Genomic DNA, 16,871 nt, shown 5'->3' with positions numbered 1-16,871 from the left:
AATGTTCATTTAACTTTGAACAAAATATTGCCAGTAAATAACATAAATTTAAATCTACGGTAAATTACCGGCAACCCAGCTGCAATTTCTACGGGATTTTTTTTACAGTGTAGATAACTTATAAAATCAAGTTGAAATTGTTTAACCCCTTAGCATTTCTAAAAAACGCTAAAAAAAATGCATAAAAAGGACAAAAATTATACCTGCTGTGTTGATTGTATCTTAAAATGGTTTACATCATTCGAAACACAAGAATTTCAGCTTTCCAAAGATTTGTGACATGATTACACTGTAAAAAAAATCCGTAGAAATTGCAGCTGGGTTGCCGGTAATTTACCGTAGATTTAAATGTATGTTATTTACTGGCAACATTTTGTTCAAAGTTAAATGAACATTTAAAATTTACAAGTCTTTGTCTTTACAGAGTAAAACTAAAAAAACAGCATCAAGCAAAACATTTTGGGAAACAAAATCTGAAGCAAAACCCAGAAAAAGGTTGATGATGATTTCTGGTTCCCAGAATTCTTTGCATGAGGCTGTTATTGTATAGTTTTATTCTGTAAAGATAAAGACTTGTTAATATTTAAAATTTATTTAACTTTGAACAAACTCTTGCCAGTAAATAACATAAATTTAAATCTACGGTAAATTACCGGCAACTCATCTGCAATTACATTGTAATTTCTACGGATTTTTTTTACAGTGTAGCTTTTTGTTTTTGAGTCGTTGTATTTGATGAAGTTTTCTGTCAAATAATGCAGTGTCCCTCCCACAGTTCACTGGAATTTTAAGTTTTTTTACTTAATTTGTTAAGTTAAAGTAACATAAAAATATTTGTTGATTTGATATAATTTTTACAATGCAGTGACCTATAGAAATGCTGTTTCTAAAATGTTGTCACCATGAATTCACCCTAGCGTCAAATGCATAACAAAAGATTAAAATATATGTATTACACTGTAAAAAAAATGCTGCATTTTCGACAACTTAAACAAATGAAGGGTTTGGTACCAAAACACGATAAACTACTTTTGATGGCACTGATAAACCTGTGGTGGTTTTCTGTGGCGGGGAAGAAACGTAAGCCATCAAAATCGAAACATTTACGTGAGAGGCACTCGGAAGGGAAAATGCCGGCTGTTGCTTGTTCTCCCGACGACATCAAGCTTCTGTCATGCTAACACATTGACCCCAGAGGATCTTATGAAAAATTTTCCATTATTTTACTCGACGCCAACGAAAATCGAGCATGACTAAAACATTTTACAGCTGATCGCTGTCAAAAACTTTTAGCGATGACATCCCAAGTATAACAGCAGCAATGACAGTGTTCTTAATATGACAAAGGAAGTGTTTTGATTAATGCCATTAATGTTTTTTTTTTAAATCAGAGTATACCACTGGTCAACTAAATGAATATAACATGGCAAATATTGAAATTAAAATTTTCATGAATTTATTGGATTTTGTGAAAAAAAATTATCCGTTTCTATAATAAATCTTTGAAAATCAAATTATGGATTTAATTTTTTTATGTTATTGTAACCTAAAGATGCTATGTGAAAGTTTGTAACAGAAAATAGTGGTTTTCATCTTGTCACTTTCTTGGTATAAAAACACATTTTACCAAAATTAGTCAAAATGGATTTATTGCAAACTCTTCAAATACTTTTGTAGATATATTTTCTCTTAATTGTCCTTTTCTACTAAAATGATTGTCTACTTTTTAGATGCTTTTACTAGAAAATAATGACATGGAAGATGTCAAAAGACAGGTTGAGAGAAATGGAAAACAGGAGAAAAACAAACAGACACACAGTAGTGATTGGCTACATAGGTTTGGCTATTTGTGTGTGTGAATGTGTAAGCATGAGATCATGGGAAAGGATGGGAAGTCCCTTTTTTTGTCCACCATACTGTGAATGACAGAACACAGACACACAAACTCAGTCCCTCTCACACCCGTGACCCTGATGTTTGAACACCCCTTCATAACTTCTTTGGTTTGCTCCACTCTTGATATCAACTGCTTTGGGCTATTCTATTCAGATACATGAGAAGGGGTGTAAGATAAGTGTACTGATTTGCATTACATCAAGTTTGTTTACCTATGAAGCATAAAAATATTCCTTATTAAAGACCAAGTAGCTGTAATTTAGAGTTTAGCAACAGTATCATGGGTAAAAAGCATTTTATCTGTCTCCTTGGTATAAACATGGTAACTTCCAGAGCTTTTCACAATTAACTTTTCAATACCACAAACAAAACATCACGACGGGCATCCGTGGCATAATAAAATGTATTTCCCTTTTAATTATGTGACCTTGTCTGTGAAATCCAGGCTAAAATCTCAATATCTAAATATGAGATTAGGAGCATTGAAATTTGATTTCACACGTTCACACTTGATATCAATCTTTGACATGACCTCACTCAATATTAAAGATAGCAAGGTTATATTTTCACACAACGTTCATTACATTACGTAGGATAACTTACAAAAATGACTTTCACAAGTTGGTTCACAAAAGGGGCTCGTAAAAACCAAACCCAAAACAATAAAGAAAAAACAATAAAGAAAAAAAAGGTGTGCTGTTGGACAAACAAGCTTGTTTTGTTTAGGTAAGTAAACTTTGACAAAATGAATGACCTTTCCTTTTGTCAACCTTGAGAAAAGCATACAAACACGAGAGCTGCAACAAATCATGTGATTCATTAAAGCAGATATCAACTAATAGTACCAGCAGTCTCCTCTCTAGTCCGTCAACAAACACACAAATGCACACGCGTACACACGGCTCCAATGGAGTCTAATAACTAATCGTTTGTTTACCTTCTCCAAGGACTTGCTTATTGAGGCCGTCTTCAGTTCCAGCGTTGTTTAACCTCCCTGCCCTGCAGAGACAACAATCACACAGGAAAAGTTCAAGCCGTATAATTACCGCAGCTGTCAAAAACCATCAGTCACCTATAGCCGTCTTTACAAAATGACATTCAAGACAGATTTGCTGCTGTTTGGATGGTGTAAATGAGGCGGAGGAAGCAAACATGGACAAACAGAAACTGTATACACTGATAATATGTATACTATGAATGCACTGTAGGTCGCATTTGATAAATGCATACGTAGATGTAGCTAGAAGTCAGGCATGAACAAAAGAGCTTTGCAACTCTTTTATCCTATGATCCTTAGCTAGATTATGAAAACAAATGCTTCATTTTTCGAATGCTACTTTATAAGACAGTTGTAAAGTAAACTATAAAAAGTAAAAGTTGTATCAACTTAAAAAAATACTTCAATTGGTAATGCCTAAAAATTTGAACCAATTTAAGTACTAAAAAAATCACCTTAAATTGTGTGAGAAAGTGAGAAAATGTAAAATGTATAAAACCTGAAGTAATTGACGTTGAAGTATTTTTTTAAGTTAAGCAGCTTTCACCTTTTACAGTGCAAAAACTATTTTTTTGTGATTTACTGAAATCATCCAATATAATGTAAAGAAAGTTCTGTGAAAATATAACTTTGATATCTTTAATACTGACTGAGTAAAGTAATGTCAAATAATTGTGAAATCAATAATTAAAATCAAAATTTGATCTCAATCAATCTAATATCACTTTAGCCTGGATTTCACAGACAGGGTCGCATATACTAAACCATGCAATTTCTTGAAGAACCTCAATGTAGGGTAAAAAACTGTTTACACTGTTGCACAAGATTGAGTGTTTTGTTTTTCCGGTATTTTTTTCACGCTGCCAAAAGACGATCTCACGCAAATTATTGGAAATGTATAATGTTTTTCCAGAGAGTTATTGATGAACGAGTGTTTTGGTGCCATGTAAGTAAATTTTTTCATCATATGTTTTTTTTTGGTTTCTAAGTTGGGTGTGTAAGATACCAAATCCAATGCTATGTCATCTTAATCAGTGTCTTGTTGACTAAAACAGCATCGTTTTGAAATATGTCTGCAGCTCTTAGTAACTTTTTTGGTGGGCTTGAAAATATTTTGACCCAGCGGGGTTAATTGTAACGCTGTGTTACAACTAACCCCTCAGCACTTACAATACAAAAACCGCTAACGTTAGCGTAATTCTTGCCGTTGTTTTAAATCGGCTACACACGAATGATTGCTGGCTGCCAACAAAATAAATGTGCCTGTCTTATCAAAACCGTGTGTCAAATTTATTTTTGTTCATATCTTTAATATTAATTGAATAAGGTCACGTCAAGAATTGAAATCGTAATGAAATGAATGGCTAAAATCAGACTTTGATGCTCACCACCTCAGAATTTAATTTTGAAACTGTAGTATGGAGCTCTTAGCAATAACATAAAAAAAAATAAAAAAAGTCATAATTGTGCTGCTTTTTCTCACATATTCAGACATTTATATCCATTTATAAGTTGAATTATTTTTAGAAAAGGGCTGGATGACTGAATACAGTGTGGATACCTCTATTATAGACAGATATACAAACAATATCCACTTCAAGTATATAGACAAAATAGTATTAAAATATTTTTAGCAAGTGTTACAACTATCCCCCTGCCTGTTACAATTAACCCCACCTATGGGGTAAGTTGTAACGTTTGCACTTCTGGCATGTTTGGTGTAATTTTTCAAGAATGGTAAGTACTAGAAACAAACTTTAAATGTTCATTTGTAGTAGAGATGTGTGTGTTGCTTGTGCAAAAATATAATTAATCAAACTCAATTTTTTTGAATGATTGAGCCAAAACCAAAAAGCGTTAGGTTGTGCCCCGCTCTCCCCTACTGTGTAAATACCATATGTTAAACATTAATACATTTATATACTACCCATCAAAAGTTTTGAAACACTTAACTGAAATGTTTACAATGATCTTAAAAATCTTTTAATCTGAAAGTGTACGGTTAAATGCTTGAAATTACTTTTGTACACAAAATACACCTGTGCCAAACAGATTAATTTATGTTATTAGAAAATTACAAGGAAGGCAAAGCAGCCAATAAGCACCCAGATTAAATGTGAACTTATCCTAAGGTGAAAGTTCAGGAAGTTTCTTCTTTATAAAATGACATTAGTACGGTTATGCAATTATAGGCAAAGGGTGATAAATTGCATTTCAGATGATAAAAAAATACCAATTGTAGTAATTGTAATAACATTAGCCGAAGTTAATTATTATTCTGTAATGTGGAAAAAATAAATGAGTGAGTGTTTCAAAACTTTTGACCGGTCGGTAGTGTATATATAATTACTAAGAATAACCATCAGTGTAGCATTATGCTACCATCTTAATATACTCAAAAACTATAGTATTACATGAAACTACCGAGAAACAGACTGGAGGCCATGCCAATGTCCCTGGGGTATTTGAATAAAAGCATTAAAGTGTAAAAAGAATGTGAAAAATGATGCAGTTTACATTTGGCAGTCAAAGCAGCAACCAACCGTTTGAGCAGAGTCTGTTTATCTCAGGTAAAGAGAGCACAGATGGAACACACGTTAAACATCTTTGTTAAGAAGGGTGATCAGCATTTAGACCCACCAAAAATGGGCATGTCGTCGTCATCTTGCGTCGATTCACCCTATTTTTCCAGCATTTCATTTCTAGCGATTAAATTCCAATAGACTCCAATTAACACGTCATCCCTCCCGTAATAAATCAATAGCCTGTGGTGACAAGTGATGAATTTTTTTTGTCTTAAAAAGCTAAACATCATTTATTCAAATCACCTGCTAGGGTCTCAGGTGCTAAATGAGTTTACAGAGATGCCTAACGTTCATTTAGACAAATGTTCCCTCTTCTAATGACGAGAACGTTTTGCATTGAGAGCAGAGGAAAGGGGAGGTGCGCGACAGCAGTTACCTTTCGGTTTTAAGCGCTGTAATGTGTTGCTAAATCGATAGTCGCCCAGACTGAAAGCATGGGGTTGGTGGTAATGGTGGTGTTTTGAGCAGCGGGGCGGTGGAGACCTGGAGAGTGAGTAAATACGATCATACGGCTAAACCCAGCTGGAGAAAAAGTAGAACCGGCACTCTGGTGCTCAGGGACCTTGCTGAGATGATCGGCTTCACGGGTGTGTTTTAAACGAACACGGAGGGAGAGTCGACTAAATGAGCACATGGGCTAAAAGATGATAGTGAAGAAAAGTAGCAGCCTTGAGAAACTATGATGACAACTTCAGCTATGGTAAACTGCATAACATCATGAATGATAAAGCTAACATATATGTAAGCCAAACCAGGAGGACAAAGAGGTCGACTACTGTCGATTATAATTCGAAGAGCTCAGCTGCAAAAGCCACTAAAACCCACCTGCGTCAAAAATGAGATAATGATATTAACAGAATGCCCTCGGCACATATTATACGTTCATCAAATACTTTAGATTCAAATCCCGGCCTTAGGTAAATCAGAAAAATACTAGTTTGTTGACAGAATCTGTTAAACGCTACTCCGATTTTTCAGAAAAGTGCGGGGAAGATGAATTTCAAACGACCGTAAATCACATTTAAACTTTGATCTCTTGTGAGCACTTGGACTAGCCTGGGTTTCCCCATGCTGCCTTGCGCGAAAAATTTATTCATGCTGCATATGCGAGACATCACAGCAGTTTTGTTTATCCAACACTTTTACAAAAAAAAAAAAAACATGGCAGACGCACTTACGGGGATCGCTTTATTTTCATAAAGGTGTTCGAAAATCAACTATAAATTCAAAATATCAAAACTATGATTTTTTTAAGGTCATGTATTAAGCGTTTGTACGATACCAGCGAACAACACATAGCTTTTGAAGAGGAAGTATTTAAGCATTAAATAACTTGAATCGTATGTGGCAATGACTTAAAAAACCCCACTTAAATGTTGTTCTTATTCACAGGCTGTCGAAATCGCATACTCCAGTCTGTGTGCATGGCTACAGCCAAGCCAATCCTGACGCAAATACCATGGTGGTCATTACAAACGCCTCTTCAATTCATCTAATGGACCGTCTCTTCCTCACTTCACCAGAAACACAAGAGCACATGAATATTTACCACCAAGCGAAGCCATTCCATTAATCGGCTCGCAAATGCTTAAATAGCATATCTGTGGCTACTTCTGCGATGAGGTCATAAATGAACAATCCTGCTTTATTAGCATATTAATTTATGCGAGGACGAAGTGCAGCTCATAGGCTGAGACCAGCTCCTCTACTCTCCTATTGGTCAAGAAAGCAATTTACTCATCATGCTATCAGTCTGGCATGAAATGCTGAAAAACATTATGTATTTAAATCATAGTATGGTTTTGTATCGTTGATACAATGAAAGAATTGTGAATAATAACTAGTGACAGACCAATCAATCAACCGATATTTGTGCCCCCGGACCACAAAACCAGCCTTAATTCGCACGGGTACATTTGTTGCAAAAGCCAAAAATACATTGTATGGGTCAAAATTATCGATTTTTCTTTTATGCCAAAAATCATTAAGATATTAAAATGCATCAAATAAATATATAAGGTTTTAATTAACCCTTTAACTGGCGCATCCCTTTTTGAGTAAGGGGGGTAGGGAAAAGGTGATGTACACCTTCAAATTAATATAACGCTGGAATTTTTATTTTGTCTAGAAGCCTAATTTTGATCTTGTTTTAAAGAAGAAACTTTAATATTTTTACGGAAGTGTCTGGAGGTGTAAATATATTTTTTATAGTAGTTAACATTTATTTGTAATAAATAAAAAATGCTATATTGTATTATTTTTAATGAGATTTGTGTTGGTTTGCTGCATACTCTTGTTACAAATTAATAAATTACAATTACTGCATTATTAACACTGCTAAAAGTTTTGAAATATGAAAACTACATTCTTAGACCTTTCCAACAATATATAGTTTGTCATGAAAGATTAACATTACATGAAAAATATTGAAGTGAACTTAGGTGTCCCGCTCACGGGACAGAGGCAGTTAATGGGTTAAAATCTACCTACAGCCACTGACTTACAAAAAAGTTTGATCAAAGTAACACAGAAATGTACAAAACTGGTTTATTCATCATACAATTTAAGTGATTGACCACAAACACCAGTAATGGACCAATCAAATTCACACATTTCACAGAGACGTTACATTATTAATGATGTATAGATATTACATTGGTCATTATCAGCCATACTGCCATTTATATTTCAACCAATGAAAAACCTGCATCACTTGCCTGCTAATAAAACCTTTTGAAGAGCATAAAATCCTGAAGTTGTGAATTGAAAGCATATCACAAAATGAGAGAAAGAGTTAAAAAGAGAGAGACTAGCAGGATACAGGCTGTGATATCTATATTGAGTGATTTTCGTGTTTGTTTTTGGGGTGTGTGCACATGATTTTCCAAGTCACTGTCTGTGCTCTAAAATACAGGAAAATTGTATGACTCACTTTCAGACAAATGCAGCTGTTTACAAAAGCCTGACAAAAAGGTGACTGAACTCTTTTTCTCTCTCTCCCTCCACAGCCTGATTCATTGCAACTATTTCCCAAAACCTGTAAGTCATTTTTATAATTTGGTTACAAGCAGGGCTTCATCCATTGTTTTGCAAGTCCTCGTTCATGTAAACAACGGTGGTTTCCGACATGCAAACAGACGCAAAACCTAATTTATCTCTGCTTTTACGTAGGCCGCTTGAGCTTCTGCAGTCCTGCTAAATGTCAGGCAGTCTGGACGTTTTTGCCATCACGTTTTGCCGAGCTAAGAACGAAGTACGCGGGGTACACACACAATTTTTACGGCCTTACTATCAGATATGTAAAGTATTTTAGCATATTTTAGCAGGAATTACACTTTATTAAGTTGTTTAAAAATAGTGTACTTTTACTTTTAATTGAGGATATGTAATGATACTTTTACTGCGCTACTTGTCATTTCTAAACTTGTTAAATTTTTTGTCATCGCAATCGTTTAGGGGAGAATAATATTTAGTCACTTTAAATCATGCATGGCAAAATGTGTGTGGGACTTTCCGCAGCACTTCCCAGACCGATCAGCCATAACATTAAGATGTTGCGAGACCAGACGTCTCCATATGCTAGATCTCGCTCTCGCGGTACTTGATGTCATACCCTGATCAGTTTTCGACACCTGACGCCACCAACTGTATTTTAGTCACGGAGGATGAGGCGAAAAGTTGCGCTTCCAGACAAAGCTAGATAAAAAAGGAAAAAACCTTTAAGGGTCTGTTCACATGTCGCGCTTAAAAACACGCAGAAAATGCTAGGCGCGTAGGTTCTTGAAACATGACGTGAGGTGCGCTTGTGGCATTCTGAAAAGTTGAAATGTTTTTAACTCAATGCGGTGCGGACGCGCCTAGAAACAATTAGCGCGCCGCAACGCATTGCTTCCATTATGAGTGCGCATACCGCGCGCCTACATATGAAATAACGAACTTGAGCGAACAAAAGACATGATATGTGAATCACCCCTTAATTAAATATATGTAACGCTACTTGTCGTTTCTAAACGCGTTACATTTTTTTGTCATCAGAATCTGTTAGGGGAGAATAATATTCAGTCAATATTGTGCGTGGGACTTTCCGCAGACCGATCAGCCAAAACATTAAAATGTAGCATACAGAGCGTTGCTCTCGCGGTACTTTGATGTCATACCATGATCAGTCTGTCCAGTTCAGCATAAAGGCATACACGGCCAAACTTCTGACCTCTGTTTTCGACACCTGGCGCCACTAACTGTATTTTAATCATAAAGGCAGATGAGTGGAAAGGTTTCGCTTCCTGAACAAATTCAGGGCACCCATGGCCGGCCGCACGCCCGTACCTAAAAGAAGTTTTCGTGATGACACTCCATATAACAACATGACACTGATATAAGCTATATTTTAAATTGCAGGATGCTGTCTTACAGTTGTTAAAACATCATTATACTCACTACTCATGAGTACTTTTCAAAAAGCTACTTTTTTACTCATACTACGTTTTTACTCATACTAGGACAGGTACTCTCACACTTCATTTTTTTGGGAAGTAAGTAACAGTACTTGTACTTGAGTATGATTTTTCAGTACTCTTTCCACCCCTGCTTACTACCAAGGCAGAGGTATTTCGTTCCTATCCCAAAACAAACAAGGCTGCGCATTTCTTTACACTATTTAAATGTTAACAGGCAGGGGCTCAGGCTGAATAGAGCATTCTTTCTCTCTGGATACCAGAAACGGCCCAGCCAGGCTTTCAAAACACGCTCTAATGAAATCATCCGAAAGATAAATAAAAAGTTGCACTTGTTTTCTTTTCGAAAATCACCTCCCCCTCTTTTTCCCTTTCTTTTTTCTTGCAATTGGATTAGACTCTTTTCAAATGGGGACCATACGAGTGTGGAACTACTGTGGAGGAACTTCTCACTTTCTCTTCCTGAACCTGATGACATTTATACAGCTGTGAACTCAAGACATGAAGGTTAACACTGGGCTAAAACAGAGGATTTCATCTATAGATTGCTAATGCAAATTTATTTGTAGTAGAAGTTGGCAAATATGGGGTTTTGCATTACAAAATGTCAAGTGACATTTAATTTAAGTCCCACGTTGGTGAAATTCAAGTTTTTATTGTTGTTTATGGGTGGTTTCCCGGACAGGGATTAGTTTAAGACAGGACTACGCCTTAGTTTAATTAGGAAATATAACTAGTTTTAACAAACATGCCTTACTAAAAACATACTTGTGTGCGTTTTGAGGCAAAACAAAGGGCACTGATGTATTTTAAGATATGTCAGTGCAAGTTGTTTTCAGTTTGGACAGTTCTTACATTTATTTTAATTTAGGACTATGCTAATCCCTGTCCGGGAAACCACCCTATGTTGTGTTTGTAATATGCTTTAAGGCAAACCTTGTGCAAATTCATAATTTAACACCATTGCTGAGTAGTTTATTCATAATATTAGACATCTCATTCCCGCACTATAAACCACAATGGTTTGCAACGTCACACACACGTGTAACCAATCACATCATCCCATTTGAATTCACACATGCTGAACTCACGTGCAGCGTATAATAGTCTAAGCTTACATTAGCGATAAAAACACTTAGCAGTTTAAGTTTTAAGTATGTGAAACGGGACTTTGCAGTTATGTGTCTAAACTACCAAAATTAGCATCTATTTTTGCGTACAAAAGGATGCAGGCGGGGACTAATTTTGCATATTCATTTCTACAGTCCGAGCTGTGAGGTTGAGTAAAGGCAGATACTAATTTGCATATTCATGCTATTATGATTTTCAAAGAGTTTTAAGTGATACAATTATCAGCGAGACTAAGCAATATACACTTGAGTTCAATACAGATAGATCGATAGATTGATAACCCATGTGACTGGGGCAGTACCCTTTCAAAAAAGTACACATTTGCATCTGTACATATTGTATACATATCTGTACCTAAATGGCCAATAGATAGATAAATGGACAGATGGGCAGACAAAGAGTTTAGGTAAAACCAGGCATTAAAATAGGCACAAAGCATTTATTAAAATGTATTCATTTACCAGCAAAATTTGAAACTATGTGGATTGTCCATTTTGCCGAGTGGGTAACAGTTAACCTCATCTGCCAGTATAGCCAACCAAATATTAACCAAACTGATCGGTTTGGCAGATATACCAGTCTTTCATAAATTATTATGGTCTTTTTTTTATTACAAAGTCTCAACCACCTTTCAACCGATACTGATAACATGTTTCCCCTTTCTATCAACCCATTCTTTCTCTTCTGTTATTTTGTTCTCGTCTTTCCTTTGACCACAGATCCTGTGCGCTATTAATATCAATAACCCACAAATTCCATTTCCCCGTGCACGCAGTAAGAGTGAGAACGGCGAATGAGCGAAAAGGAAAAACCTCACGACACAAATCCACTTCTCGTTTCGTGGGAAAGATCTAATTGGATGAGAGCGAAGGCAGACGCGTGCTTCGGTCAGAAAGAGGGAGAGAAAGGATGCCGTCAGTCAGAAGCAGAAGAGTGTTAGTACGGAGATTTCGGCTTTGCTTAAAATCACTGAAGACTCACCCATTAAAACAAGACAATGTTCCACAAAACAAATCCACAAGTTCCAGCGTTCCACACTTTGATCTTTACTGCACAAAAGCTCTTTCTTCACACACTGTCTCTATCAAGTTGGTGCGAGCGGTGCGTGAGCTTGACTCTTTCACTCTCTCGCTCACACGCGCTCTCGTCTCGGGGGCTGGAGGTATGTGCTCTAAACACAACAAAAGCCTGAGTCGAAGATTGAATATGCAGGAAGAGGGCCTCCGTTTGCATAAACACAAACACTCGGCAAATGAGGGGCTGGCACCGATCGCACCAGTGCCTGATGGGAAACGCATACCTGTCCTGTTCTGTCTCTGCACTGTTTTAACCAAACCAGAACTGAGAGATGAAACGGACAGCACAGATGCCAGTACCGACATGCATGCTACGAATAGTTGGGTTTGATGAGTAAGTGTGAAATATTTTTTTTCTGAAGAGCTTCTCCTTACATCTCTGAATGGTGCATTACTCATACCAAAAAGAAATATGTTCCCCTTCTGGATATATTTTTAGAGAGGAGTATTATTAAAAATCATTTCTATCTGTTTGCTCTCCTACAAGGCTCGTTTTTTATTTTTAAACCACATTTGATTTTTGTTTAAATTTAAGTTGCTTTAACATCATGTATGCGCAAGACAGTCACAGCTTTACCTGTTAATATCTACTCTCTTTTCTCTCAACCTCAAAGTGGCTGCTGACAGATGTGACATCGCATGACCGAGACTACGCAAAGTTGATGGATGGATTACAACTCCCGCAATATTCCATTCATAAACGCACATGTGTAAATTCACTCGCCTTAAGAGTCGAGACAGAAGGAACTTAGCAGATAGATAGAAAGAAAGATAGAGAGAACAGGAGTGATGGATGGGCAAAGCGAGGGACAAAAAGAAAAAGGGAGCACAGACGAGACCTGCAGAAAATAAACAGGGTGTCTTGTTTCAAAGGCAGGGGACACACAGGCATTCCATTGTTCGAGCCAATTATCAGAGGCAAATAATAACAGCAGATGGATCGAGCGAGGAGCGGAGAGCTGCAGAACAGATGATGAAATGTGAGAGAGGAGGAGGAGGAGGGGTCAAACTACCATGGTCCTAAAGCCCAACACACCAGATGTGGACTTGCACGAGGACAGTGCACAAACTTAATCGCTGGCCTTGACTGCTGCTACAACCCCACCGCACTGACATGAGAGGATGATCTGCAGCTAAAACGGTCTCGTCGAAAGGTTGAGAATATTATGATTAAGAAGACGAAGAAGATGAAGATGAAGAAAAAGGCGAAGATGATAGAAGACAAAGAAGAAGATGAAGACGACTATGACGACAGAAGAAGAAGAAAGAAGAGTACAGAGGACAGAAAAAGAAGACCACAGAAGGAGATGATGAAAAGGAAGAAGATGAAGAATGCGACAGAAGATGACGACAAAAGAAGGAGGCGACAGAAGAAGAAATTTGCTTACTGTGACAGTAGGTACTGTATAGTATGAATATGGATACTATGAATGAATTTGGACGTACAACATCCGCCATATTGATGAATCACTTGACACACATCGTCATGAATGAACACTTTGGGATCTTACCGGAAGTAGTAGGTCATCAGAGTACTTTTCACATACTGTTTCTTGAATGCTATGAATTCAGACATGCTACTTATCTCGCCTACTGCATTTCGCCTACTACACTCTTAAAGGGGTTGCACACTGGACACGCAGCTCAGCGCACGCAGCACCCTTCTAAAAAAAAAATAGAACGCATTGTTTTTTATGAGTATACGCATACCGGCGGCAACAGGTGGCGCCTGTCCGCAGTGCCCAGCTTCGAATCAGGAAGTTGCTCAAATCCCTGTCACGCCACAGAACGCCACTCACATAGTTTAACATTAAATGACATCATATTTGTCCCAAATCATTAACGATTAGCATTGGCTGCTAACGTATATTTTGCATTTTGAAATAGACGCTATCTGACGAATCTTGCGCTATTTAATGTGCACTTCCGGTTTACGATACCACAAAATTGTTCTAGACGCGACACGGCGCGACGCTGAGCTGCGCGGCCGGTGTGCGACCCCCTTAAGGGGCCAATCACACCAAACACGTTTCTGGCAGTTGCAGGCACCTTTTTTTAAATTATATTTTATGGGCAGTGAGCGTATGTGCACTGTTTATGTGAGCCGAATGACTTGCGGTTCTTGCCGCCGGTCGCAGCACACTTTTTTGAAGGAGCGCTGAGAGTGGAAAAGCACCCGACGTCATTCGCGTCTTTCCATTGTCCAATCGAATGAGGAGAGAGGCGGGCCTTACGTCATGGTAAGGGAAGTTTACAGTTGCTTTGAAGAACCGGACTTGCTCACTCTCTCCTGCATGTTTGTGCACCTTTCACAGTCAAACAATGTCAGAGCAAGCGCCCTTTTTTTTAAGTTTCTGCTAATATGACCGTTAACAGCAAAAGAGCGCTCACGCTTCAGTATTTGATTGACAAGACAGCTTACTCGGTGGTTGCCTAGCAATATAAAAAAGTCGTGCCTTACGTTTCCAAGCGTTTAAACGTGTTTGGTGTGATTAGCCCCTAAGAAAGGATGTGTTAATTTTTTTGATTTTATATTCAAATAAATACAAGGGGCAACAAAAGATAAAAATAACACAACGATGTGTCTAGTTAAGGACAACACATAAGCCAGATTTACTAAACGGGGCAAATTAGCACGAGAGCGCAATTCCCCAAAAGCGCAGATGGGAGTGGTAACATCTCCAGGTTATTTACTGAAAATGTGCAAATTAAATAACACAAGCACAACATCTGATTTCCATAATGATCAACGCAATCTGCTAAGAGCAGCGCAAATTAGTTCACAGTTGCAAATAAGAAGAGCTCATCCTGAGTTCAGCATCATGGACATCACAGCGGAAAATTTGAGATGAATAACCCCAGCAAACAAAGAACTGGAGGACAAAAATAAAGGTTTACAAGAAGTTTTGAAATGTCTGGTATTGTGTGACTTCTCCTAGTGATAATTTAGTCCTTCATGACAACTGTGAGGGGGTAATTTTTTTGTAACTCATCCGTTTAAATTATATTAAGCATTAAAGCAACACCAAAGAGTTTTTTTTACCATAAAATAACGTTTCCAAAAAAGTTTCAGTCGTTCATCCGCTCAAAACAGGGTGAACGGCACTTTCACATTCGCTTTGCAGCCCTCTATCGGCCAAAACTGCACTAAAGAAGTTATCAACCGTCGGGTCGCGGTCCTGTAGTTCGAGTGAAAACTACAAAAACTTGCTTTATGGCAGACCTACAATCCAATCAGAGCCAGCTTTGCTGCAGTAGGCTAAATTATTTACGACAGTGGTAATAGACAATTCCGCTTCCAACCTGTAGGGGAAGCAAATAGCAAAAACTCTTTAGTGTTGCTTTAAAGTTCTGCATAATTAAGGGCGTGGCCACTTGAGTGACAGGTGAATTAACACTGTTGTCACTAGAGTCGAGCTAGGCGGGTGTGGTTTTAACAACCAGCCACCTTAGCTTGACCCACGCCCCGCCTCTTTACCCATTTTCAGTTATCTGCGAGTGATGAGCGGTGACGTGCGGCACAAACCTATGGGTGACGTCACGGACACAACATCCATATTTTTTTACAGTATATGGTCATAACACACATGCAAACATTAGTAAATCGCATTGCGTGAATCATTTAAATAATCTCCTCTCACAAATGTTGCGTCTGAAAGACTCCTAGAAATGCATATGCAATAAGGACAGTCACAAAAATAACTAGCCCACACCTTTTCAGCGCTTATTATAAACGGAGCATCTTTAGTAAATCCCGACATTGTTATTTAACACCAAAATTATGATTTGCGTTGGCACAAGCTGTTAGTAAATATGGCCCTAAATGTGTTGTACTTAACTAGACACAACAAGTGTAATACTTCTAGTAATAGATAAATAATTAAATAAAAAACTGCAAATAAATGTACATATAATTATTAGTGTTCATATATTACTTTTTTACAAAGCACAATTTGAGGCAGACTGGATTCGAACCCAAGCATGTGTAATTCACTAAGCCACAGCTCCATCTTAAAAACACTTTCATTCCAATTACAGGGATTAACTCTGATTTGCTCATTACCCAACCCAAACTGCTCTTGGGATTTCAGTTGTTTTGTTTGATCAGAATTGCATAATTGTACTGCATCAAAAAGTTGCTCTGGCTTTGAGCTATCGACTAAAGGCTGTGTTATCTGGAGAGTATTTTTCATCGAGGACCTTTGGGTGTATTTTCTTCACAGCGGAGCTACAGGGAAGAGTATCTGAAGCGAGAGGAACCGGCAACTCGATATGCTGAAGGATGTGTCATATCGCTGCTCAACTGACAGCCGAAGTGTGTGTGTATGAAGTGGGGGGGGGGCTTTTTCAGCCTAAAACAAAACGCATCCTCAATGTGCCCCTGTCAAGGGTTGGAGATGTCTTCAGATAGTGGCACAAAAGATCAACCGCTCCTTTTCAGCTGAGAGAATAGAAAGAAAGTTTTCGTTTCATTAACTCAAGACTAAAGCGTAATTATCTCCCTATGGGCCGCAATCACCAAACGCAGGAAAATAGAACTGAAAGCACTTTCCACTCCACTCATCTAAGCGATTCTTTTATTCCCACTCTTTTTTCCACTTGTTTTTCCTCTCCGCCCTCAGATGAGATTAACCAATCGAATAATGCAAACGGATTGCGGGGGCAAGAGGAAAATACAACTTTCAATACTCTGTGTTATCTGCCTTCACGTTCTTCGACTTGTCAGCGAATG

At 37.7% G+C, this 16,871-nt stretch overlaps 1 protein-coding gene across 8 annotated transcripts in view; it reads right to left on the bottom strand.

Moving 5' to 3' along the window:
- Positions 1 to 16,871, bottom strand: part of foxp1b (forkhead box P1b) — a 234,659-nt gene that overhangs the window by 158,030 nt on the left and 59,758 nt on the right. For 7 of the 8 annotated variants that reach the window (XM_065279803.2, XM_065279797.2, XM_065279796.2 and 4 more), the window contains one exon: positions 2,834 to 2,895. The gene's annotated coding sequence lies outside the window, so the exon portion shown is untranslated. Of the gene's footprint in view, positions 1 to 2,833; positions 2,896 to 12,044; positions 12,153 to 16,871 lie in introns of those variants that run through there. The other variant, XM_065279799.2, reaches the window with a different exon arrangement.

This window comes from Paramisgurnus dabryanus, chromosome 7, assembly GCF_030506205.2.
Source record: "Paramisgurnus dabryanus chromosome 7, PD_genome_1.1, whole genome shotgun sequence".
Lineage (NCBI taxonomy): Eukaryota > Metazoa > Chordata > Actinopteri > Cypriniformes > Cobitidae > Paramisgurnus > Paramisgurnus dabryanus.
This window is presented reverse-complemented; position numbering and strand designations above follow the sequence as displayed.